This window comes from Otolemur garnettii, unplaced genomic scaffold (assembly GCF_000181295.1).
Source record: "Otolemur garnettii isolate 467f Iridium unplaced genomic scaffold, OtoGar3 scaffold00132, whole genome shotgun sequence".
Classification (NCBI taxonomy): Eukaryota; Metazoa; Chordata; class Mammalia; order Primates; family Galagidae; genus Otolemur; species Otolemur garnettii.
Window position 1 is genome coordinate 5,129,815 of NW_003852527.1, and position 10,069 is coordinate 5,139,883.

The following is a 10,069-nucleotide window of genomic DNA, read 5'->3' on the forward strand; positions in this document are numbered from 1 at the left end:
GGAATGATTTTGAATTCTAATTTTTAAATATGATAGATGTGATATCATTTTTTGTAGTTCTCACTTATCAGATAAGGAAGTTCCTTATACGCTTATGTGCTGAGACTTGATTTTCTTCTTTAATTATAAATATATTTGTTTTTATTGATTCCTTCTATATTCATACAGATAATCATTTGTTTTCCACCTTTAATCTGTTAATATGATAAAATAAAATTATTTGACTTCCCATTGTTGAGCTATTGTTAGGATAAAACAAACTTGTTAATTATTTACTAAATATATTTTTGGATTTAAAATTACCTTTTTATTTTTTACATATGCAGTCATGAGAAATATTTGCCTACAGCAGTTCTGTTCCACATTTCCCTCATGGTATTTTGGAATCAAGAGCTTATCAGCTTTTAAAAATAAGTGTAGAAGTGTTCCATCTTCTATAATCATAAGACTTTGTGTAAATTAGAATAATCTATTTCTTGAAAAATTACTAAAATTTGGCTGTAAAATATTTTAGCCTGGCATTTCTTTTGTAGAGAGTTTTTTTTGTAACTGAACATCATTACTAAGACAATTTAGGTTTTCTATTTCTTCTAGATGATATTATTGATTATATTTAAGGTGAAATTCTTCTTTTCAGATGTTTTGACATAAAATTACTCATAATACTCCTTTATTATATCTCAATTTTTCCTCTATTTAGAGTTATATTCTTTTTATAATCCTAATGAATGACTAAAATGTGCTTTTCCTCTGTATTTGTAATTTTTTAATTTTGTAGTTCTTTAATTTCTTCTGTGTATTAATTCTACTGTTTATCTTTTTCTTTTTCAAATATTGTATGCACCTTTTTAATTTTCAGCTTTTTGGGGGGTAAAATTATTATTTAAGTATAAAATTTTCTTAGGTACCGATTTGGCTGTATTCTGAAAGGTTAAAAAAATGTTATTGTCATGGTGATAGCTATTTCCTAAATTCAATTATATTTTCTTCTTTAACACATGAATTATTAAGAACTTTATTTCAAAATTTCACTAAGTATATTGTTTTTAACCTATTATTTCCTAATATAACTGCATTATAGCCCCCAAATACAAATTTTATGATACAGATTCTATTAAATGTGTTGAGACTTATCTTTTTGGCCTAGTCAATTTGGCCTAGTTTTTGAAAATGTTCCATGTGCTTAAAAAAAATTTTTTTTTCTCCATTAGTTGGTGTTGATTCTTTATATTCCAAATAAATCAAGCGCATGGATTATGGTTTTTTAAATTTTCTGTAATCCTTTTTATTTTGTCTCTTACTCTCTCAATTATTAATAGAAATGTCCACATCTTTCTCACTGCCTTGGAGCATTCATCGATTTCTCCTTGAAGTTTAGAAATGTTTGCTTTCTGCATTTTTTGTTTGTTTGTTTGAGTCAGACTCACTCTGTTGCCCAGGGTAGAGTGCTGTGCTGTCATCATAGCTCACAGCAACCTCAAACTCATTGGTTCAAGTGCTCTTCTTGCCTCTGCCTCCTGAATAGTTGAGACTACAGTTTTGTACCACTACCACCAAGCCCAGCTAAGTTTTCTATTTTTAGTAGAGAATGGGATCTTGCTCTTGCTCAGGCTGGTCTTGACTTCCTGAGATCAGTAATCCACTTGCCTTGGCCTCCCAGAATGCTAGGATTACAGGTGTGAGCACCAGCCAGCCTTTGCTTTCAACATTTTGAATCTTCGTTGAGTTTACAAAAAGTAGAGTTTTATCCCCATGAGAATTGAAACATTACAATGTATCTTTAGTAAAGCCCTTTTTTGGTAAGTTTTGTCAACAAAACTGCTTTCTGAGGTTAGTATATGCAGCAAATATGTGGCTTCTCCTTACATTTTATATTGATCTTCTTTGTTCTTTCCTCTTTAATTGTTATTATGAAATATTATGTAGGTACAAATGTTTTTGGTTACCTAGGTCATTTTTGCAATGCTTGAGTCAGTGCTGTAAGTGTGCCCATCATCCAGATAACGCTCATTGTCCCTGTTAAGTCAGCCTTTGTCCGTTCCCTCCTCCCCTCTGCTTCGTTTCTCCTGAGGTTTACTTCTCTCTGTGTACATGTGTACTCACTGGTTAGTTCCAGTTTCATAGTGAGGTTAGATGGTGTTCGTTTTTCCATTCTTTAGGCATGTCACTTAGGATAATGATTTCCAGTTCTATCCAAATTGTTGCAAAAGGCATTAATTCATTCCTCTTCAAACTTTGATTAAAAAGTTCAAAAACATCAGATGCTAGCATGGATGCAGAAAGAAATGATTACTTATTACACTGTTAATACAGTTGCAAATTAGTACAGCCTCTGTGGAAAATAGTATGAAGATTCCTCAAAGAACAAAAAGTAGATCTACCATTTGATCCAGTAAACTCACAACTGTGTATTTACCCAAAGGAAAGGAAGTCATTTTATCAAAAGACACCTGTACTCAAATGTTTATTTCAGCACAATTCACAACTGCAAAGCTGTGGAATCAACCCAAGTGCCCATGAGTTCATGAGCAGATTAACAAAATGTGGTACATGTCAACTGGGGGATATGTTTAACTTCTGTATAGCTTCTGTATTATAATTTTTATAATGTAGTCAATGTGTGTATAGTTTCATTACTCAATTTTCCATTTTTCTTTACATACCATTTTTAAAAATCCCTGATGGTTTTTTCTTGATCACTTTTTCTTGGGTAGATTCCTTAGAAATAATTTTTATGAACCACTTGTAGTAAACTCTCTGGGAGTCTGAAAATATTTATATTTTAACCCTGCTGTTGAAAGATTGTTTGATAGTACAAAATTTTAGCTTGACTATTTTTCTCATATCTATAATTATAGTCTTTTATTTTCTATTATAAAGTATTGAGAAATTAATTTTCAGGATAAATATATTTACTTTGTATTGACTTTGTATTGTTGCAGGAAGACCAGGCCCAAGGGAGAGAAAGAGCACCCAAACACCAAGTTTATAAGAGGAAGGGCTTTATTCACCAGCTTACGGCATAGAAGATTTCCAAATGGCCGCACTCCCTGACTGGCTTGGTCTTTCCCTTTTTATTGACAGTCAAAAAGTTCCACCCCACAAGTACCCTTCTCATTGGCCAGTTTGAATCAAGTGGGAGATGCTAGTCCAGCCCCTACAGAACCACAGGATTTCACAGAACTTGGAAATTTCCAGGTTCCAGGAAGTCAAGCCCACAAATTCCCAAGAGCTGAGTCACCATGGAGAGGACGCTGCAGGTGCATTCCTGCGGTCTCCTTGAGAAAACCTGCTCTCCCAGATCTCGCCCCTCTCTAGTATCCTCTCTCAGTATAAGTTAAAAAATTAATAGCTGCTCCTAAACTGGATGTAGTGTCTCACACCTACAATCCTAGCAGTTTGGAGGTCAAGGCAGGTGGATTGCTTGAGCTCAGGAGTTCAAGACCAGCCTGAGCAAGAGCTAGACCCTGTCTCTACTACAAGTAGAAAAAAACTGTCTGGCCCTCATCTGAGATGCCTGTAGTCCCAGCTATTTGGGAGACTGAGGCAAGAGGATTGCTTGAGCCTAGGAGTTTGAGGTTGCTATGAGCAATGATGCCCTGGCACTCTACCCAGGGTGACAGAGCAAGACTCTGTCTAAAAAAGAGAAACAAAAGAAAAAGAAAAAAGTATAGCTGCTTGTAATATTTTTTCTTTTTTGTGTTCTGTTATTTTCATTATGTTATTTCTTATTATATGTTTATATTTAATTTCTCTTGCTTAGGTTTTATTAGAGTTTCTGAATTTGCAAATTGTGCCTTTTTTTTTTTTTTACAGGTTTTGGCCAAGGCTGGGTTTGAACCTGCCACCTCTGGCATATGGGGCCAGTGCCCTACTCCTTTGAGCCAGAGGTGCTGCCCCAAATTGCACTCTTTAATTCTGCAAAATCATTAACCGTTATGTTTTACCATTCTTCCCTTCCCATACTCCAATTACTCTTTTATAAGTCCTTCTTGCTCTTCCAAGTTCAAATCTAATCTGCTTGTCTTCATGGTGTCTGTTTTGTAATATTGTTAGATGATTTTTTTCCAGTTTGCTCCCAGAACGTTCTAGCATGCTGCTAGTCCATGACCTTGCTTGTGTTTGTTTTTGTCTCACAGTTCTATTTGTTTTGTTAAGTTTTCTCAAGTCTACCTGTAAATTTGATATTCTTCCTTCATCATGCTTATATTTCTCTCCTTTGTTTGCACATAGCAAAAGTACTTATTTTATATTTGGTACTGAATGATTATAATATCTTCCTTCTTTCTACGGTTTGTTTTATTGCTGATGATCATATTCTTGACTTCTTACATATCAGTAATTTTTTATAGTGAGGTCACATTCCTTGAAACTTCGTGAGAATTATTTGAATCTTGAGTTCTATGTGTTGCAGGAAGACAAGGCCCAACAGAAAGAAAGAGCACCCAAACACCATAGTTATAAGAGGAAGGGCTTTATTCATTGGTCAGGAGCTTACGGCATAGAATATTTCAAACTGGCCGTGCTCCCCGACTTGCTTGATCTTTCTCTTTTTATTGACAGTTGAAAAGTTCCACCCCACAGGTACCCTTCCCATTGGCCAGTTTGAATCAAGCGGGAGATGCTAGTTCAGCCCCTACAGAACTACAGGATTTCACAGAACTTGGAAATTTCCAGGTTCCAGGAGGTTAAGCCTACAAATTCTCCAGAGCTGAGTCACCATGGAGAGGACTCTGCAGGTGCATCCTTGTGGTCTCCCTGAGAAGACCTGCTCTCCCGGATCTTGCCCCTTTCCGGTATCCTCTCTCATATGGATCTTCACTCACTTGCTTCTGCCTGGTGTGTGGACTGAGCAGGAGCATCGGTGATAAAATTTTCATTTGTGCTTTTGGGGCCATCAGCTAGCATGAAACCAGAGCCAAGCCTGTGTGGATGTGAGCTTTTAAGCTCAATTGTGGAGAGTGGGCTGTGAGACAGCAAGGCCCTCATAGCCTGGGAAACATTCAGGGAATGAGCCCCCAACTGCTTCTCCTCTGTTCCCAAAATAGCCATATTCCTTTCTCAATGCTCCTTTTGCCAGAAGTTGGTAGCTCTTCCTTTGTCTTGTTAACTATGCAGAGACCCATACCTTCCATCTCCTTGTCATATACTAACAAAGTTAAGCAGTAACCAGTAAGTCACATAGTTCTTCCTTTGTTTTGTTAACATCACTGGAATCCTCACAGCTCTTTCCCTTCTTGCTTCTTGTCACATATTAAGTTGAGCAAAAACCATTAACAAGATGATTTGTCTTTTTTAAAGTCATTTACATTTTCCTACTGTACTTTAAGATCAAAACTATGTTTTTTGTTTATGCTATTTCCCCAAATTGTCTATGTTACTTCCCCCTGGACAACCCTATACAGATATTATAAAATAAAGCTGATTTTGTACTTTGGTGCTGACTGCAGCCATCAGCCCAGGCAGTCCTCCCAATCCCATCCTTCGTTTCTGTCTCTTCTCTTATGCTGCATTTTTTTCAGTCCCCACCAATTCCACTCTGGTTTGCTCCCCTTCCCATGCTGGTTCATGCCACTCAATGGATAATGCTTTTTCCTTGTTGCCATAATACCCAGAGTCAAATTCAAGTCTTGGTCTTGCCTCAATAGTCTCCTCCTTCTGAGAGAGGATACCCAAGAAGGGTGAGGTCCGGGAGAACAGGTCTTCTCAGGGAGACCACAAGGATGCACCTGCAGAGCCCTCTCCATGGTGACTCAGCTCTTGGGAATTTGTAGACTTAACTTCCTGGAACCTGGAAATTTCCAAGTTCTGTGAAATCCTGTAGTTCTGTAGGGGCTGGACTAGCATCTCCTGCTTGATTCAAACTGGCCAATGGGAAGGGTACTTGTGGTGGAACTTTTTGACTGTCAATAAAAGGAGAAAGACCAAGCCAGTTGGGGAGCGCAGCCATTTGGTAATCTTTTATGCTGTAAGCTCCTGGTCGGTAAATAAAGCCCTTCCTCTTATAAATGTGGTGTTTGGGTGCTCTTTCTCTCCACTGGACTTTGTCTTCCTGCAACACTTGAATGTTTTATTTTCTGGTATTTTCATGTAGTGAGTGTGCTACACTGTTGGGCCTTCAACGTTCTTGTTTATCTCCAATTAGACTGCTCGTTTTTTGTTTGTTTGTTTTGGTTTTTGTCCTGTCCTCAGTACATCCAGTTCCAATCTTCTGTAGACAGGCAGACAATTACAGGGCAAGTGCAGCTCCAAAGCTCAAAGCAGAGATTTTTATTATTTCTGACATTTTTGGATTTCCCTTACTTTGCATCTAGCTTAAAAAACCAGTGTGTTCTACCTGGATGTGTTTCTCTTTGTATCTCTTTTGCCATTAATCAGGTCATGTCACTCTCCTGCTGAAAGAAAATCTTGTGGCCTGTCATATTTAGAATAAAATTCAAAATCTTTGCAGTGTCTGTACAGCTTCACACAGATGGGCTTCTTGTTACTTCTCCATCACATTTCCTGTGATTCTTTTCCTTGTTTTCTTTACCTTGATCCTGAAGGACTCCTTGACTTTGATCCAAATATACTAAACTCACACCAGCCTTGGGGCATTTTAATCTCCTTTTCTTTTTAATTTGAATGCTTTCACCCAAACCATGACTTGCTTCCTTAATTCATTCAGACAGATATTTAGTGTGCCAATGTCATGGCACACAACATCCTCTAACTCTGTCTCCTTAACCTCCTGGCTTTATTTTTCTCCATTGTACCCATTACCACTTGTCCCCCTTACATAAAATATTAATATATTTTCTGTTTCATATCAGCTTATAAGTTTTGTAGAGGCAATATTGAATCACTAGCACCAATTCCAGGCACAAAGTAATCATTCAATAAGTATTTCTTAATTTAATAAATGAATGCCATCACTTTTGTTATCTTTACCTTATGTGGGTTCTTATGTTTCATGTTGTTATTAGTCTACTCTGCCCCAGAAGTCACCCCTAAGTCACCATAATTATAGCTAAATGTACCTTTATTTACAAAATATTCATTACAAAATTTTACAAAGTGGTGGCCAAATATAGAGTATATTTTGTAACACTTTATAAAGTTATGTAGTGAAAACTTTGTATACAAAGTACATTTAGCTACAAATTCCCATTTTCCCTATGTGTGGTGACTTCAGGGGCAACTTTGGAGACACCCTATATTTTCTCCTTATTTTACAATTTTATTTAGCTATCATTTATTGAGTTCTTGCTGGAAGTTAAACATGGATAGACATTATTTCATTAATCTGAACACCACTCTGGGTTGTGAATTGTCAGCTTTACTACACTGACGAGGAATCTGAAGTTCGTGGGGATTAACAAAGTCTAAAGTCATGCACAGCCTGTGTAAGTTAAACTAGGAATTAATAGCAGTTCCAATTACACTTGTCTGTCTTCATAACTATGCTTTTTCCAGACCAGTGCAATTTATTTATCCTTCCAAATGATCAGTTGACTTTAATGGAAAAATTTGTGAAATCCAAATAAAAGTCTAGTTTTGCTAATTAAAAAAATGAGCTACTGATATAAGCAACAACATGAATAATCTCAAAAAACATGCTAACCAAAAAGAACCAGACATAAAGTACATACCAGATGATTTTATTTACATCAAATTATGAAATAAGTGAAACTATTTTACGATGGCAGAAAGTAGATGAGTGGTCACTTGGGCCTGGAAAGTGGAGAGGGGATGGACTGCAAAGGAGCCTGAGGAAATGTTTCAGTGAGTGGGGAATGCCTTATACCTCCCTGTGATGGCTGCACAAATGTCTATATTTCCAAAACTCATAGAAATGTATAATTAAAATGGACGTAAGTTAGGGCTTATAAACTACACTCCAATAAAAAATAAATTTGATAACAACAAAACAAAATACTTGCAACAAATATACCAGAATTGTGGAAATATCTTTTTGAGTTATTTAAGCCAACATTTTATGTTTTATAAATATTACATCTTTGAGAGCAGTGAACTGGAGTCTGTTCTGACTTCTTCACTGATAACTATGTGGCAATTTTCTGAGTTCTTCTGCCTTTAATTTTATCATTTGTAGCAGTGGTTCTCAATCTTCCTAATGCTGTGAAGCTTTAATACAATTCCTCATGTTGTGGTGACCCCCAACCATAAAATTATTTTTGTTGCTACTTCATAACTGTAATTTTGCTACTGTTATGAATCATAATGGAAATATCTGATATCCAGGATGCATTTTCATTGTTACAAAGGGCTTGTGACCTACAGGTTGAGAACTGCTGATCTATAGGCTCATGGTGGCTCATGCCTGTAATCCTATCACTCTAGATTGCTTGAGCTCATGAGTTTCAGACCAGGCTGAGCAAGACCAAGACACTCTAGTCTCTACTAAAAACAGAACAAATTATCCAGGTGTGGTGGTGCACACCTGTAGTCCCAGCTACTTGGGAGGCTGAGGCAGGAAGATTGCTTGAGCCCAGGAGTTTGCTATAAGCTTTGATGATGCCACCGCACTCTACCAAGGCCACAGAGCAGGAACTTGTCTTAAAAAAAAAGAAAAGAAATGTGGTGGCTTCTGTGGCTCAAAGGAGTAGGGTGCTGGCCTCATATGCCAGACATGGTGGGTTCAAACCCAGCCCGGCCAATAAATGCATAAATAAATAAAGACAAGAAAAAGAAACATTTGTCATCTATAAAGCAATGACCTTGTCACACATTTTCCAAGGTTCCTATCAGTTCTGAAGTCATTGGATATACTTTGTTAGAGGTTATTTTTTCTGTGTTCCAAGTACTTCTGGGAAATTGTTGGGTTTCTGATTTTAGTTCACAGTTAATCAAGCAACATTAGTCAGTCAACAGTTCAGAGAGAGGGACAAAATTATGAATATGTGGTGGTGCCTGTAACTTAGAGAGTAATCTAGTGTGACTAGAGTTTAGTCTTTTACATGTTTTTTGTGTGTGGGTATTCAGAATTTGGGTGGGATACATTACAGTAGATACTATGTGGTGACAATAAAGGATTTGGCTATCATTAAGATAACTATATTATAATTTTCACTTACAGCACGTTATAGCAGTGGCACCCACTTTTTTGGTACCAGTGACAAGTTTTATGGAAGACAATTTTTCCATGGGCTGAGGGGTGGGTTGGGAGGATCGTTTGGGAATGATTCAAGCACATTGCATTTTGTGCACTTTATTTCTATTATTATTACATTGTTATATATAATGAAATAATTCTACAATTCATTATAAGGCATAATTCATGGGAGCCCTAAGCTCGTTTTCCAGTAATTAGACTGTCCCATCTGGAGGAATGGGAGATAGTGATGCTTGAGGTATATCACTTATATCCAGTCTACTCTGTAATCTGGTTTGGTTGCTGTCACTGCAGAAAACCCTGCTTCAGAGAGATAGAATGTTAGAAATGGAAGCAGGCTTTCAGTGTTTTTGCAGCAATTTCTGAATATTCCACCTTGACTTTATTCCAAAATATATGGTGATTTGAAGTTGTCTCAAACATACTTTTCAGGCCAGCATCATTTTTGATCACAAGCAGTTGATACTCTTCTAGCACGGACAAAGTCCATTCACCTGGCTTATTTGCAAAAGGGTCAAGATTCATTCCTTCCCAGTTCCAGGGTCTTTTGTGGCTGGGAAGTAATGCTCAAACTCTTCTGAAAGCTGAGGTAGATGACCCTGGCCCAGTCTCTATCAAAAATATCTGCTAATTTTTGAAATATATCAAAAATCCCAATGTTCACTCACCGCCCCATAATTCCATTTTGGCTTTCAATGTAGCCACATTATCTGTTGACTTGAACACTATTATCATTTTTCCCTGAAGTAGAAGATTGAGTTTATTGAGCAGGTTGAATAAATCCCACAGTAAGTATCTCCTGCTGGGGCTGCTGTGGACTTGACAGGAGGTGTGGCTCAGGCTGTGACGCACACAGTGGTGGACTTGACAAGAGGCGGGATTCAGCTATGAGGCACACAGTGGTGGACCTGACAGGAGGCGGGCCTCAGGCTGTGACGCACACAGTGGTGGACC

General features: G+C 37.3%; 1 pseudogene; it reads right to left on the bottom strand.

Annotated features, from left to right (window-relative positions):
• Nucleotides 1-10,069, bottom strand: part of LOC100963236 — a 54,092-nt pseudogene that overhangs the window by 41,522 nt on the left and 2,501 nt on the right.